Consider the following 14,887-nt stretch of genomic DNA (forward strand, 5'->3'; position numbering starts at 1 on the left):
CAGGTCATGATCCTGGAGTCCCTGGATCGAGTCCCACATCGGGCTCCCTGCTCGGCAGGGAGTCTGCTTCTCCCTCTGACCCTCCCCCCTCTCATGTGCTTGCTCTCTCTCATTCTCTCTCTCTCAAATAAATAAAATCTTAAAAAAAAAAAAACAAAAAAAGAGCATTAGAATAATTCGTAGTTATATATCTTATGTAATTAATTGCAAATAAGACCTAGATATCACCATTATAATCCCTTGATAGCCATTATTAGTTTTTTTAAGTATAATTTATGAAGATAATTTTAGATACTTAATTATTTTTTAAACTTTTAATTGGCATTTAAATGGTTTGTTATTTGATTACACTCCAATTTCATAAATTTAGTAAGGATTTTATCTTTATAACTTTATAGCTATGATGGTTAATCACTTTGAAGATTTTTTAACTATTTAAAAATTGTATTTTGGGTTTATGGGATGTGAAAAAAATATATCAATAAAGGTAGTAAATCCTCTTAAAGAAAACAAAGTATAGAGTTTTAACTGAGGATGGGAGTTTCAAGGCAATTCAAATGTCAAGAATTTTAGATTTCATATCTAAATTCAATCTTTGGGAATTATATTTCATTGGCTTATGGGAGTCTGGCAAGATACACAGAAAACTCCCTCTCGGTTTAGGAGGGCTGTCCTAGGAATAGGGCTGGCTCTCAGAGATGACAATCTACAACTTAAAAAAAAAAAATCACTGGCTCTTGGAAAAATCTTATTTCTAGGAAGAAAGAAGTCAAATAGCTTGAATGTGTATGTGTGCACATGCATGTGTTTTAAATGTAATGCCAATGAGCCAAAAAGTGAATTTATCATAAATATGAGTTTATCAAAAAATGCATTTTAAAATAGAGACTTTCATGACATTTAGGTTTTAAACAATTCTCATGTTTATTCTATTTAATCAAAATATTTTTCCATATATACTCTTAAATGTTCATGCATTAAATCATTCTTAATAACAATTTTTACATAATTGTGTGCCATGAAAACTGCCCTAATCACTCTGGAAGTCAGAGATAGTTTTCAAATAAAAGTATAAACATTGGAGTAGGAAGAATATTTTATGAAAGTATAATTTTTTTTAAGTTTTTTTTTAAAGATTTTATTTATTTATTTGACAGAGAGAGAGATAGCAAGAGCAGGAACACAAGCAGGGGGAGTGGGAGAGGGAGAAGCAGGCTTCCAGCCGAGCAGGGAGCCTGATGTGGGACTCGATCCCAGGACCCTGGGATCATGACCTGAGCCGAAGGCAGACGCTTAATGACTGAGCCACCCAGGCGCCCCATTTATGAAAGTATAATTAACTGGATTTTGTTGTGTAGTCTTAGGAGTCACTTTTTTTTTTTCCTCTTTGGATATAAAAAAGTGAGTTAAAGTTTTGAGATTCTCCAACCTGTGGGAATTTGATTAGAACTTTCTACGGCCCCTAAAGTGAAAGGGATGATTTGGGTCTTTTTTCTTCATTGCATTCTCTCAGTGAGAACACCAGATCATTTCATGTATACTTGCTTTTTAAAAGACACACAGCGGGGCGCCTGGGTGGCTCAGTTGGTTAAGCGACTGCCTTCGGCTCAGGTCATGATCCTGGAGTCCCAGGATCGAGTCCCACATCAGGCTCCTTGCTCAGCAGGGAGTCTGCTTCTCCCTCTGACCCTCCCCCCTCTCATGCTCTATCTCATTCTCTCTCAAATAAATAAATAAAATCTTTAAAAAAAAAAAAAAAGACACACAGCAAAAACAGAGCTAACAACCTCAGAAACACAGAAAGGAATCTAATGTCTCCCTCATTATTCGGATCAGAGATCAACAAGCAGATGGATCCTATATTGAATGCGGTAAATCGCGAAACCTGCTATTTTTTTTCTTCCAAATTTCTTAGGCTTACTGCACTGTCTGCATGCACTTTTATAGCTTAAAATGATGGTCTTAAGAAAATCTAAAGTTTAAAAAACTTTTTGTAGTCTATACTTTTTGAGATAGTTAAGAACGTACAATTTATTTATTAACTGATTTTTAGTAAAATGTTACCTTTTATGTTTAGTATTTTTCTTAACCTGTTGGGGGTGCCATACCGTAGACTGGGTGGCTTAAACAACAGGAATTTATTTCTCACAGTTGCGGAGGCCGGAAGTCCAAGACCAAGGGGCCAGCAAGGTAAGTTTTATTCTGTTTTCTTGGCTTATAGGAGTTTACCATCTCACTGTGGGCTCATCTGACCTCTTGCTTGTCCACTGAAGGAGACAGAGAGAGCACTCTGGTCTCTCTTCCTTATAAGGACATCAATTCTATTGGATTAAGGTTAAATGAGGTCATAAGAATGAAGCCCTGATGACTTCTTTTAAAGGCCCCATCTCTATAGACAGCCACATTGGGGGTCCGGTTAGGGCTTCAACATATGACTTTGAGGCAGACACAAACATTCAGTCTATAAAAGTATTTTTTTTCAGGTATTTTGTACTCCAATACTCATTAATTAAAAGAGAAATTTGTTTTGCTTGGATACTATTGAGGAGGTTATAAGAGAGTGCTCTGTAGAAAAGTACTGTTGACACAAATCTGTGGAGAATTCTCATGTACACATTTAAGAGCAGCAAAACTTTTCCCCTGTAATCCAAAATTCCTGGATTCAAATTCAAGGGTTTACACTGAAAAATGTTGATATGTCATACCTCCTAGTGTTATTAATCCAAGACTGATATCTACTAGTTATATATTTTTTAATATCGTGTAATTTTAGAAAAGATGTCAAAAGTTGTTGAACATGAGTCATTCAAATGACAGGAAAAGAATTCTGTGTAGAAAAAGAATTCTGTGTTTCAACATTGAGGCATAAAGATATAATAATAAAGACTCTACTCTTGGCTCCTCTCTCCCTGAACCCTATTTTAAAACTCACTGCTCCCTCCCCACATTTCTATTCTGATTTTGAACAAAGTTCAGGCTCAAGTATTAAATGTGCAGTGAAGGCAAGAGTATTAGTCAAGGTTCAACCAGAGAAGGAGACCAGTGGGCCATCATATCTATAAGCAAATATATGCCTTTTTGTTTATGTAATTGTGGGGGCTGCCTACACAAGTGAGGGGCCTGTTAGGCAAGCAGTCAGGAAAAGAACATCATGAGCCAGCTGGAACCCCGGGGCAGGAGTGGAGGCTAATGACCACAGGTGGGAGGCTCTCCACTCAGAGAAGCCCTGAGCATATTTTAAAGGACTTCCAAAGAATTGCTTCAGGCCCATACAAGATCATCTCCTGTTTGACCAATTTAATTAGCAGCTTTAATCACATCTGCAAAATTCCTTCACAGAAGAATCTAGATTAGTGTTTGATTGAATAACCAAGTGCTGCTTTGTGTATGTTACAAAGTGGTTTTAACTCCTGATTCTTCCACTGATCTGCATGTAACCTTAAGCTGGTATTAAACTCCGACTTTTAATTTCTACATCTGTGAAATGAGAATAAGATCTGTATCACAGAATTGCTATGAGGATTAAAAACTTACTACAAGTGATAGTTATTGCCATTATAAATTCATAGTTTTAAAAGAAATTTGATGTATGTTAACTAATTTCTCATTGTTATCCTGAAAAATATAATGCTTAATATATACTCTTTGCTACTGCAAATAGAAAAGGATAGCAATTGTATGGCAATAAAATATTAATCAATAGCAATAAAAATTGATAAATTGCCACAAAAGGAAAGCTTTAAAAAGCATATGCATATGGGACGCCTGGGTGGTAGTCGGTTAAGCATCTGACTCTCGGTTTCATCTCAGGGTCATGATCTCAGGGTGGTGAGATCGAGCCCTGAGTTGGACTGTGCTCAGCTTAAGACTCTCTCTCTCTCCCTCTCCCTCAGCCCTCCCCACTGTGCTTATGCTCACTAGCACACTCTCTCTCTCTAAAATAAATAAATAAATATTTTAAAAGCATATATATATATATATACATATATATAAAACACAGAACTTGAGCACATGAGCAACTGTTTAAGTATCTAAAACACACATTCACAGCAAATAATTTTTAACTCTGGAAACTAGAGTTCAGGTTTTCAGAAACGCCATGTGATGGTAACTATAATTAGAATAGTTTGCTTTATAAATCATACATTCAAAAAAGATTTCAAGTATACCCTCTCTCTTTGATGCTTTTCTAGTATGTTTGCTAATATAACACATGTCACTTTTCATTCAAGAAAAGGAGTAAGATAAAAACAGATTTGATGTAATGAAAATCATAGTTTCAATTAAAATGTTAGTTTACCCCCAGGTTTTCCCAGGAAGACGGTAGCTAAGGAACCAGCTGTCTCCAGAACCCTTCCCCAACTTCCTTCCCAACATACAAACATACATATAGTTTTATTAATGTTTTAAAATACTACACTTGATGTCTTTCCTCAAACACAGAAATCCCAACAACAATATTTCAAAACTGCCGAAGTCTATCTTACTATAAGTTAAGAAGAAGCACAGTATAGCAGGGACATGAGACAACAGTGAGAAAAATATTGTAGAGAACGAATTTTCTCTTTGGGAAGAAAATGTTAATTTGCTTCTGTATGGGTGGATTTGAATGTCAAGAGCTAAGAGGGTAGTGGGTCTCCCAGGGGCAAAGGGTATTTATTAATTCATAGTTGTTGTTGTTTTTTTAAGATTTTATTTATTTATTTGACAGAGAGAGACATAGCGAGAGAGGGAACACACGCAGGGGGAGTGGGAGAGGGAGAAGCAGGCTTCCCGCTGAGCAGGGAGCCTGATGCGGGGCTCAATCCCAGGACCCTGGGATCATGACCTGAGCCGAAGGCAGAGGCTTAACGACTGAGCCACCCAGGTGCCCCTAATTCATAGTTTTTAAACTAAATATTCTGTGACTCATCTATGACTGATGTCAGGTGAAATTTGCTATCTAGAATAACTCAAAAAGCTGAATACAATACAATACAATACAATACAATACAATACAATACAATACAATAAACAAAAATGAAATGGTAGCATTAGAGAGCAACCAAGGCAGCCCAAACTGAAGGGACTCAGCTCCTAGAGAGTAGGAAAGAGCAATGATCCTAACACCAGATAGCTCAGAGAGGGAGCTGAGGAGCAGCCCCACGGGCTTGACCCATGGGAAATAGTGCAAATGATCAATGGAGTATGGTGTCCCCATGAGACAGAGAAGTGGGTAGCCAGCAAAGGTTCTGCCCAAAGTCAATAATGACAACAGCAACAAAAGAGCAAGAATGGGGGGTAGGAAGATGAGGGGAATTGCCAAGAAAATATCACAATTCTTTGCCTGGTTTTCAGAACTGAGACAGTTTTCAGGTTTGGAACCTACTGACTGGGTCCTAGGGAGCCCAAGGAGGAAGGACTCTGTAACAGCACATAAGGGTATACTGTGGGTGTTCCCTAGTCCTTTCCCAAAGGGTCCTCTGCTTATTCACTCAGGTGGCTGTACACCCAAGAAAAGAGGAAATCACCAGACATTTAGACAACTACTAGACATCAAACACCAGTTAGTTTACGCTCTTCAACCCTATGCAGCCCCAGAATCCAAGAGTTGTCCTAATTCTCCTAAGGAGAAAACCAGCCACGTGACTGGTACATTCCGAATCTCAGCCTCCTAACTCAGTGCCCCCCGGGGTTTATTTCCTCAACAGCCTCTGACACTGTCAAACAGATCACACCATTTTACCGGGCTTTTCTAGTTGTTCGTATTAGCAGTCCTGGTCTACCCCAAGTTATTCCATCGCATCTAGAATGAAGTCTCATTCAGCACTTTGTCATCTTCTGGAATCATGTAATCATTCTTAGACTCTTTTTTTTTCAACAGATATTTATATAACACAGCATTAAGATCAGAGTCAAGGAAAAGCCTAAAAATAAATCATCCCTAAAGAGAAGGAAATATTCGGCATTTACAGATATCACATAACAGAATGCCCAGTACTCTTCATACTTCGGGCAATTCTCCCATCTCCTCCTCCCTCATCTCCAATACTCTCACAACTTTCTCTCTATAATTTGCTTTAAGACTATCAAATTTAATCCTATTAAATTTATATCTATTAATGTTATTTCTATCAGTCATAAGACGCCCTTAACTCCTAAGTTATCACCCAATCTCTGAGACCCCAAACCCATATCGCTCTATTTCCTAACCTAACCTCATCTCCTGCCATTTTCCAGTTCCTAAAACCATTCCTCTAAGCCCTCTGGCCTAAAGGGTCAATCACCAGGAAAATACCCTACGTCTTCAAATATATCATCAAAGTTTCCCTTCACCTTTTTTACTCCAACTGAAAAAAATGCCTCCTTCCCACTCAGATTACCACAGATTCCCACTCAGCCTACCACAGATTCCCACTCAGCCCCCTAGCATGAAGACTAGTTTCTCTCCCACATCCTACTACCCCAAGTGTGGAGGCCACTAGCCTAGGAGCTCTTCATGTTGACACTTCCTGTCTTTCTTCCCTCTCTCTTACCTAACCCACCCTGAGTAGAATCTCATGCCACCAGAGTATGCAACCTGGTCCCCTCCTTATTCCAGTCATCTCGGTCCTTCCCAATTCTCTGCACTTACTGAAATATAAAACGGTATATTTATCTTTACCTTCAATTCCTCTTCTTCCTGCTCTATTTAATCCAATCCAATCCAATCTTTTGGAAATCATCTCTGCATTGAAACAGCTCTTATTGAGGTCACGAATAATCTCCCATTGTTAAAGCTCTTGATCAGTTCTCTACTCTCATCTTCCATGGTTTTCCAGCAACATGTGGCACCATTAATTAATCCTCCTTAGTACACTTTTATTACTTAGCTTTCAGATAGTGAATTCTCCTGTTTTTTCTTCTACTTCACTGGGTGCTCTAAGTCTTTTTTTTTCTCTTCTACCTTTTCCCTTAGCCTCCACCCCATTTTTCTACTCTGTTTCTATGACTTAGACTGTTTTTTTGCTTTGTTTTCATTTTAAGATTATACTTATGAGTGATGCCTTGCAGTATTTGTCTTTCCCTGTCTGGTTTATTTCACTTAGCATAATGTCCTCAGGATCTATCCATGTTGTGGTAAATGGCAGGATTTTCTTCCTTCTCATGGCTGAATAATATTCCATTGTGTGTGTGTATGTGATGTGATGTGATATATATATATACATATATATACACACATACATGTATGATGCAATTATATAGATGTGACATATATGATGTGATATATACGTGAGATACATATCACATCTTCTTTATCCATCCATCCACTGATGGACACTTAGGTTGCTTCCATATTTTGGCTACTGTGAATAATGTTGCAATAAACATGGGAGTGCAGACTCCATCTTTGTTTATGCTCAATCGTGCAATGAACAGTACTTGCTTAGGTGAGTTCATTCTGTCTCAGGTCTTTAAATGCCTCTATAACTTGACACCCCTCCAATCTCTGTATCATGCAGGGACATCTCTGAGCTCCAGCCTCGGAGCTCAGCCTCATACATCCAACAGCCTCTTTAACATCTGCAAACTGAATTCCTAATCTCCTGAGCCTCCTCAACCTACAGTCCTTCCTATCTTAGTAAATGGCAACTCAATCCTTCCCATTGCTCAGGATAAAAACCTCTCTATGATCCTTGACAGATCTCTTTCTCTTCTAGCCCATATCCAGTTCCTTGACAATGCTTAGCAATTCTGCCTTCAAATACATATCCAGATTATGGTCCCTTCTTACCACTTCACTGTTACTCTCTCAGGAAACCATCATCATCTCTCACCTGGATCATTTTAAGAGCTTCCACTCTTGCTCCTGGTCAATTCATAATACAGTAAGCAGTCAGAGTAATCCTGATAAAGGATAAATTGAATCATGTCCTTCTGCTCAAAGCCCACTGATGGTTTCCTGTGCAGAGAAGATTTTGAGCCCTTACAATCATCTGTAAGGCCCTATATTACATCCATCCTCCTCTCTGAGTTTATTGCAAACCCTGCTCTCTGTCCTGACCCCAGCCTTCTTCCTCCTAATGTTACGGGCACACCCCAGCCTTTGAGACTTTGTACTTACTAGTCCATTTTCAAAAATGCTTTTCTCACCCTCCTGAGTATCTACAGCTCACTTACCTCCTTTATATCTCTGATCAGACATCGTCCTATGTGTGAGGGCTCCTACATCACCGTATTTTAAACTGCAGCTGCGCACACACACTAGTACTCCATATCCTATTTTATTTGTATTTATTGTCAGCTTTGCACAGTGGCAGTATCGTAGCCAATGAGGTTTATCTAAGGCGTGGTTATTGCTAATTATTTGTATTTATTGTGGTTATCCCCATTTGACAGAGTAGATATTTAACTTTTTGTTTATTCTCTCTTTCTACACTAGAATGCATGGTATATGAGGGAGGAATTTTTCTCCATTTTGTTTACTGCTGTACCTCCAATATTGAGAACCATGATGTTATAGGCACTCAAAAATGTTTAATTATTGATTGGAAGAACTAGCAAATTCTTAGGGGTATAAGGCCATTCTGAATGTATCCAAAAAGAGATAACCCACTGGTAAGTTTAGTGGGATTGCCTATGTATAGATGAATTTGGTGTGATATACATATTCAAGTTAAAAAACATTTCTCAGGACACATTTTCCCAGTGAAGGCTTTTGAGAAGAGGTATTCTCTCTCTTTTTTATCAGTGGGCTTCACAGACAAGTTGAAAAGTTGCAGCTTTACAATTACACCTACAAACAAATGCTGTCTATTCATTTTATGTTTGTCACCACTAACAAGCTCTCTCTTAATGTGTCAATCTTAAGTTATTCTCCATCAGTCAGCAACTATTTATTGAATACCTATTTGCCAGGCACTGGGCTAATTATTGGGGATATAGGGTTCCTGCTCTCAGGGAACTCACAATTCTTTTTTTCTTCACAGCGTTTGATAGTACCTCTTACCTACAGCCTTAGTAACATCAGGTAAAATTATGTGGTTATTTGTGGAAATCCTGATACATATATCATTGATCTTAACTGCTTTGGGTCTATCCCAAAATATATACACCAAAACAGATGATGTGATCTAATGCAAATGACAGCATTTCAACACAGAAGACCTCAATCCTATTTCCTATAATGTGATTAATCTTTGTAGCAAGTCAGAGGATCTCCCCTGACCTAAGCTTCACCTCAGTTTACCTCAGTTTCTTCATCTGTAAGAAAAACTTAATCCCTATTAAGCACAAAAGATTTTTGTGAGGATAGGTAATAAAATGCAGTACTTAATGTAAATGAACACTTAATAGACTACTTAAATATGTAATAAAAGTATTATTTCAATTGGGAAGCAGCCCTGTGTGATGTGACAGAGATCAAACTTTTGGAAGGAGACAAGCTTGGGGTCAAATCCTAGTCCTGGAATTTAGCAGCAAATAAAAACAATGCTATTTAATTTAGAAAGTTAATGTGAGCATCAGAACTGATATCCTTCAAAAGCCTAGCACCCAGCACAGGATTGGGCACAGAATAGATGCTATTCTCAGCTCTCTTAATTTACCGTAATATTGTGGCCCCTGACCATTATAATTGCTACTTTCGTCCACTTTAAAAATACGCCTCAGATTTTCAATCTGTAGAATGAGGAAACTATATCAGATTGGACTCTTTGAAAAGACCTCCTCAGAAGTCTGACATGAATAATGGACTGGAATGCATAGGCAGAAGTCACCATTATCACATCCTTGAGGGCAGTGCTTTGACGTGCTCTATCAGATTTTTGCATGGTCAGCTCTGAGGGGAGAGACAGAAAAGTCATATTCAGGAAAAGCTCCTCAAGGCAGGACACCAGAGGAAAATAAGAATAATGAGGTAACGCTAACTGTAAAGCAAACCAGGCAAAGAGCCAAGAATTCCCATGCAAAGGGAGACCGGAGACAATCAGCTCTCATGTACCTACAGCTTCCAGCAACCTTTAAATGGCAAGAGACAAAGAACACTCTTCTCAGGCAATTTTGAAAAGTCGAAGCCAAACAAGGGGACCTCCCCTCAGAGGTCACCGAGGGCCTCAGATTACTGGCTCTCCTGCCACCATTCTAGTCACCCGGTGGGATGTTCACAGTTTGTGGACATTTCGATTCTATTCCATGTTAATCTCGTGGCGGGGTTACTCTCCCAAGCAAAATGAAAGTGGAAGAATGAAACATTCAAGTCATTTGATCACAATTGGACTGAATGGGTGTCGTGCCTTCACTCCAATTTCCCAGAACTGGGAGGGTTCTCTGTCCCCTCTCATTTCAAGTACTTTTGGTCTTTCAAAATGAAAAAAAAAAAATCCTAACAGCTAGGAATGAGCTGATGTTCTGGCACACGCTGAGACTGTCTTCTGACAACATTGCTCAACTGCCCAGCAGCTCTTGCTTCATTTCGGAAGGCCTGGGGCCAACACTCTGTTCCTTGATCTATCCCTTAGTGCTTTAGAAACAAAGAGCGCCACTTGATGAACCAACAGTTCATGAACCAATTGACAAACTCGGTTGCATTTTAACCTCTTTTTATTCTCTGGCCATATCCGAACATCCAAGAGTATAATAAAGAGTCACAGTCTTCCATATCACAAGCTCGAAATGAGACTCACTGTCATAACGCCGAAATTTTACTACTGCCCTTCAAAGTGAGATGATTAGCATGAAATGGTACCAGAAACAGGATCAGGAGAATAGCTGTCATTTATGTATGTATTTATAGTTATTGTTAACATTATTGCAAAAAGCCCATCCCTCCCGAAGACATTAAATACTGGGCGGTTTCTTAACCCAAGAATTGGGAACTTTTGATTCCTGATCCATGGCAGTTGATATTTACCATAGTGTTCATCATGTTCAAAAGGCATGTTTTTTAATGTAAATTTGGCTCTGTTCTTGCCTCGTTGTTTGGGGGTTTGCCCATCTGCTAGTCATTTGCTGCCAGTCTGAGGCTTGTTTTTGTTGATTGATTCAGAGTTAAACAAACAGGTTTCTTCTCTCTCATCCGTCTCTTGCCAGTCTGTCTTATGCTCATTAATTCTGTGGCCCAGTGACCTGTGAGCAGATCAATCTTTCCTTCTGAGACATCCAGTTATGAAATTTAAAATCTATATTATATACTTTGGGTCAAGATAAAGTTTTCTAAAAAGTGCTTGTGAACTGTTTTCTCGCTGGAACAGAAAAAGGGCTGCGATTTTCTACACGGCACAGAGACAAGAGAAGCAAAGGACATTTTTCTCCGCTGGTTCCAGAGAAAAGGCCTGAAGACCTCGGGTTTCTTTTGTCTCACTAAGATCACACACGTATAGCTAATGGCCCATGACACTCATACATTTCAGGGAGCTCTCCAGCCTTCTCTTGAACTAATTCCTTCCAGAGCCTCTGTTCAAGTGTGACTCATCACTTTACAAAGCCACTGCCTCCCTGTCCTCCTCCTGCCAAATGTGGAGGGCATGTCTTTCCCACTGGATTCCGGCCATTGCTTTCATACATTTGACGTAATCTTCTTACCCATTGTTTTTGTGCATCAGATGGTGCAAAACTGCAGACCAAAAAAAGTAGAGAAAACTTAAAAACCTGAAAAATGACTCTGTGGAGATGGCTTGGGTTATCCTGGGGTATTCTTCAGCTGTGAAAAATCTTCACCAGTTTGAATAGGGAGTTTTAATTTTATTCTGTGTGTGTGTGTGTGTGTGTGTTTGATGGGAAAGTGGGGTATTGTAAGACTTCATATGATTGAGGAAAGTCGGAGAGATTAGAGGAGACATAAAAATATAACTAGACTTGAAGAAGTTAAAACAATTTTTTAAATAAAGAAAAAAGAACACTTGTAGTCAAATTGATCATATGAGCACACATGAGACCTTACTAGAGATTTCATGGCAACAGAAATATTCATCACATCCTGCCCCTGCCTGGACTTTCCTCCATTAATTATCCCCGCTCTTCTGAGTACTGTCAACCTTTTCCTTTCCACTGGCCTCATTCCCGTAGGCCAGACACATGTTCAAGGCTCTCCCATCTTGGGAATAAATACTTCTTTAACACTCCCCACTCCAGCTACTGCACCTTCTCCTGTAAGATGTTTTGTTTTTTTTTCATTCAGCTTCTAGAACAAGCAATCTACATGAACTGTCTTGTAATATTTAGTTCTTTCCCTTATTGATTACAAACCCTCTTTCCCTACATTATTGCTATGCCAGAGTGAGTGTCTATGTTACTAATTCCAACTTTATTAGTGTTCTTGGATATAAGCGACCGAAAACTTATTTCAATCTGGGCCAAGCCAAAAGAGAAGTTATTTTTATTATTGTGGTTATTGTTGTTTAGCTCCTTTACCAAAAAAGTACATAGGCAGAACTAACTCTAGGTACAGTGGACCCGGGACTTACTGTCACTTTCCTGACTCTGCCTCCTATTTTAGCTTTACTTCTTGGCCAGTTCTTGCTTCATGGTGGCACATGGTGACAAGGATCTCTAGATTCACCTTCTCAGTGCCCCAAATGTGTTTGACCAGACCTCAGGGTTAACTTTGGTCAGCATGAGTCACATACCAACTGTTAAGTGAAGCAGTCCAAGGGGCTGCTATATTCTGACTGGTTAAGGCCTGTGTTGTGCGCATTCTTTGGAATCGAGCGGGGCTTTGAGTTTCAGCTCTCATAGTGTTTATTCATAGTAACAATACCACCTACCATGTCTGATCCTCTGCAGCAAACACCAGTTCTTTACAACAGCTATGCAAGCTATGTGTGAAACATTATGAAGATGATCGATGTTCGAATAACTTACTTGGCCCAGCTCTAAAAATTAATAAAAAGGATTTGGGATCTAAATTCAAGTTTGTTCAGTTTCAAAATTGTGCTCTTCCCAGTGCATCATGTCAAAATACTCTACCTGAAGCCCTCATCACAGAGCCAGGGCATGCTTAACTAATGTTCGTTACTTCTCTTTTCTCTGCACATGCAATTCAGAGCATGTCATAATTCTTGAATATTTCATCTTGCAGTCCCCTCCATAACCTGGCTCCTGTCTACTTTGAATGGTTTCATCTCTCACCATTTTCCCCAGATTGTTCTGAACCATTTATTCTTCCCTCAACATACCAGGTTTCCTTACTTGTCTGAAATTTTGAATATAAAATGGACTCATTCCGTCTGGTTCCCTTTCCCCATGGCAAACTCTTGATTTTTCAAGTCTGACCTCAAGCATTGACTTGCTTCTGTTGAACCTCTGCTGTTCATACATGCCTCCATTATGGAAATGAGCAGAGTGTAGTGGTTCCCATATGCTCTCCGCATTGTGCTGTGAAATCCCAAGTCTAGGCCATGAATCAGGTCACTTTCTTTTCCCATTCCCAGGGACACACTGCAGGTACTATATAAATGTTTGTTGAATGAATAAATGTACATAAAAAATGAATTTTTCCCCCCAAATGGCCCAAACTCCCTTTCCCAGCATAAACCTTGTTAGATAGAAGCAGCAACAAGACAAAGTGACAGAAAGAGAGAGAGAGAGAGAAATGCTGCCGAAAAAACCCTGCCATACAGAGGAACTACAGAGAAAATCTTTTCTTATCTTTTATATAATTAAGTGATCACTGATACACAACCAATTATTATAAGGAAGTAGAGAATTTTGGCTGCTTGCCTTCTAAAACAATTCTTGATAGCTCCTTGAATTGCCTTAATTTTGTGCTTATTCCCCTATCTTTTTTAGTGTTTTAACTGCTCTGGTCTCTAGGTTTTCATCAGCCTGGACTGTGGAAATAGTCTCTGCCCACCCCTTTCCATCTGCACAGGCCTCCCTGCAAACCACCTTCCACATGGCTGCAAAAATGATATTACTAAAACAGAGCAAAACAAGAAATCCTTCTAAAGGTTTCTATTTTCTACAATTCGAACTCCAGATTGCATGCACCTATTATTTCAAGTCTCTTCCTTTCCTTGTGCTGCTGCTTTTATCTGGAATACTCTTCTCACTTTGTCCACTTGGTGCGTACAAGCTCATAATCATTACAACCATCATTTTATCTATGAAAACTTGTCAGATCTCCCCACGTATAACCAACTGCTTCTTTCCTTTTCCCTAGAGGAGCATACTTTTATCAAAAAGCCTACAATACTTTATTTCTTGTATTTATTTTTATCTTTCCCACTAGATGATAAAGCCCTTATTAGCAGGGACTGTGTCTTATTTATCTTGTTCCCTGGTACCTAGCCCAGTGCACAGAACTAAATATTTGATGGTTGGGATGAAAAGAAGGCAGGAAAAAAAAAAAAGAAATACAGAAAGAATTAAGTCTACTTTCACTTTTGTTTCAGACCTCTGAGATTCAAATCCCTAGAAAGAAATACTTCTAATAGAATAAAGGAGAAAAGATTTATCTATATCAAAATTGTTTTTGTCAACAATAGCTTTTGTTGCAATACGGGGAAGTATATATACTCATGGATTCTTTGGTCTCACTTTTAAGATTTTAATTCTCCCAGGAAGTGTCTTTTCTTTAGCTAGCTTAAAAACCCATTAAAAATTGTTGGGGAATAAAATCCAAAAAGATTATATTCTTACTCTGTGTGCTAAAATAAATAAATAAATAAGTAAACATGAATAGATGAATTATCTTTGTTATCTATATATTTCGTCCCCCAATAAGTTGGCTTGATCCTTAATGAGAAACAAATGGAAACATAAAAAATATTTTGTCTTCAAGCTGATACCAATTATTTTACTATTTCTTCAATGTATATTTTGTTTCTGCATCTAGTAGATGTAGATACTATGGAATTCCTTTTTTTTCTTTTTTTTCCTAGAAAATCTTTTCTCTTTTAGCACCTGTGATGTTACTTTCCTGGTGATG

At 38.6% G+C, this 14,887-nt stretch overlaps 2 non-coding genes across 2 annotated transcripts; both read left to right on the forward strand.

Moving 5' to 3' along the window:
* Positions 1-578: 578 nt before the first annotated feature.
* Positions 579-706, forward strand: LOC123845154 (small Cajal body-specific RNA 11). The gene has a single exon (XR_006790988.1). It is a non-coding gene; the product is annotated as a small Cajal body-specific RNA 11 (non-coding RNA).
* Positions 707-8,261: 7,555 nt separating this feature from the next.
* Positions 8,262-8,403, forward strand: LOC123845041 (U4 spliceosomal RNA). Its single transcript, XR_006790893.1, has one exon. It is a non-coding gene; the product is annotated as a U4 spliceosomal RNA (small nuclear RNA).
* Positions 8,404-14,887: the final 6,484 nt, after the last annotated feature.

The sequence above is a fragment of the Mirounga angustirostris genome, unplaced genomic scaffold (assembly GCF_029215605.1).
Source record: "Mirounga angustirostris isolate CCGP_5_RB_7025 unplaced genomic scaffold, mMirAng1.0.hap1 SCAF_5, whole genome shotgun sequence".
NCBI classification, from domain to species: Eukaryota; Metazoa; Chordata; class Mammalia; order Carnivora; family Phocidae; genus Mirounga; species Mirounga angustirostris.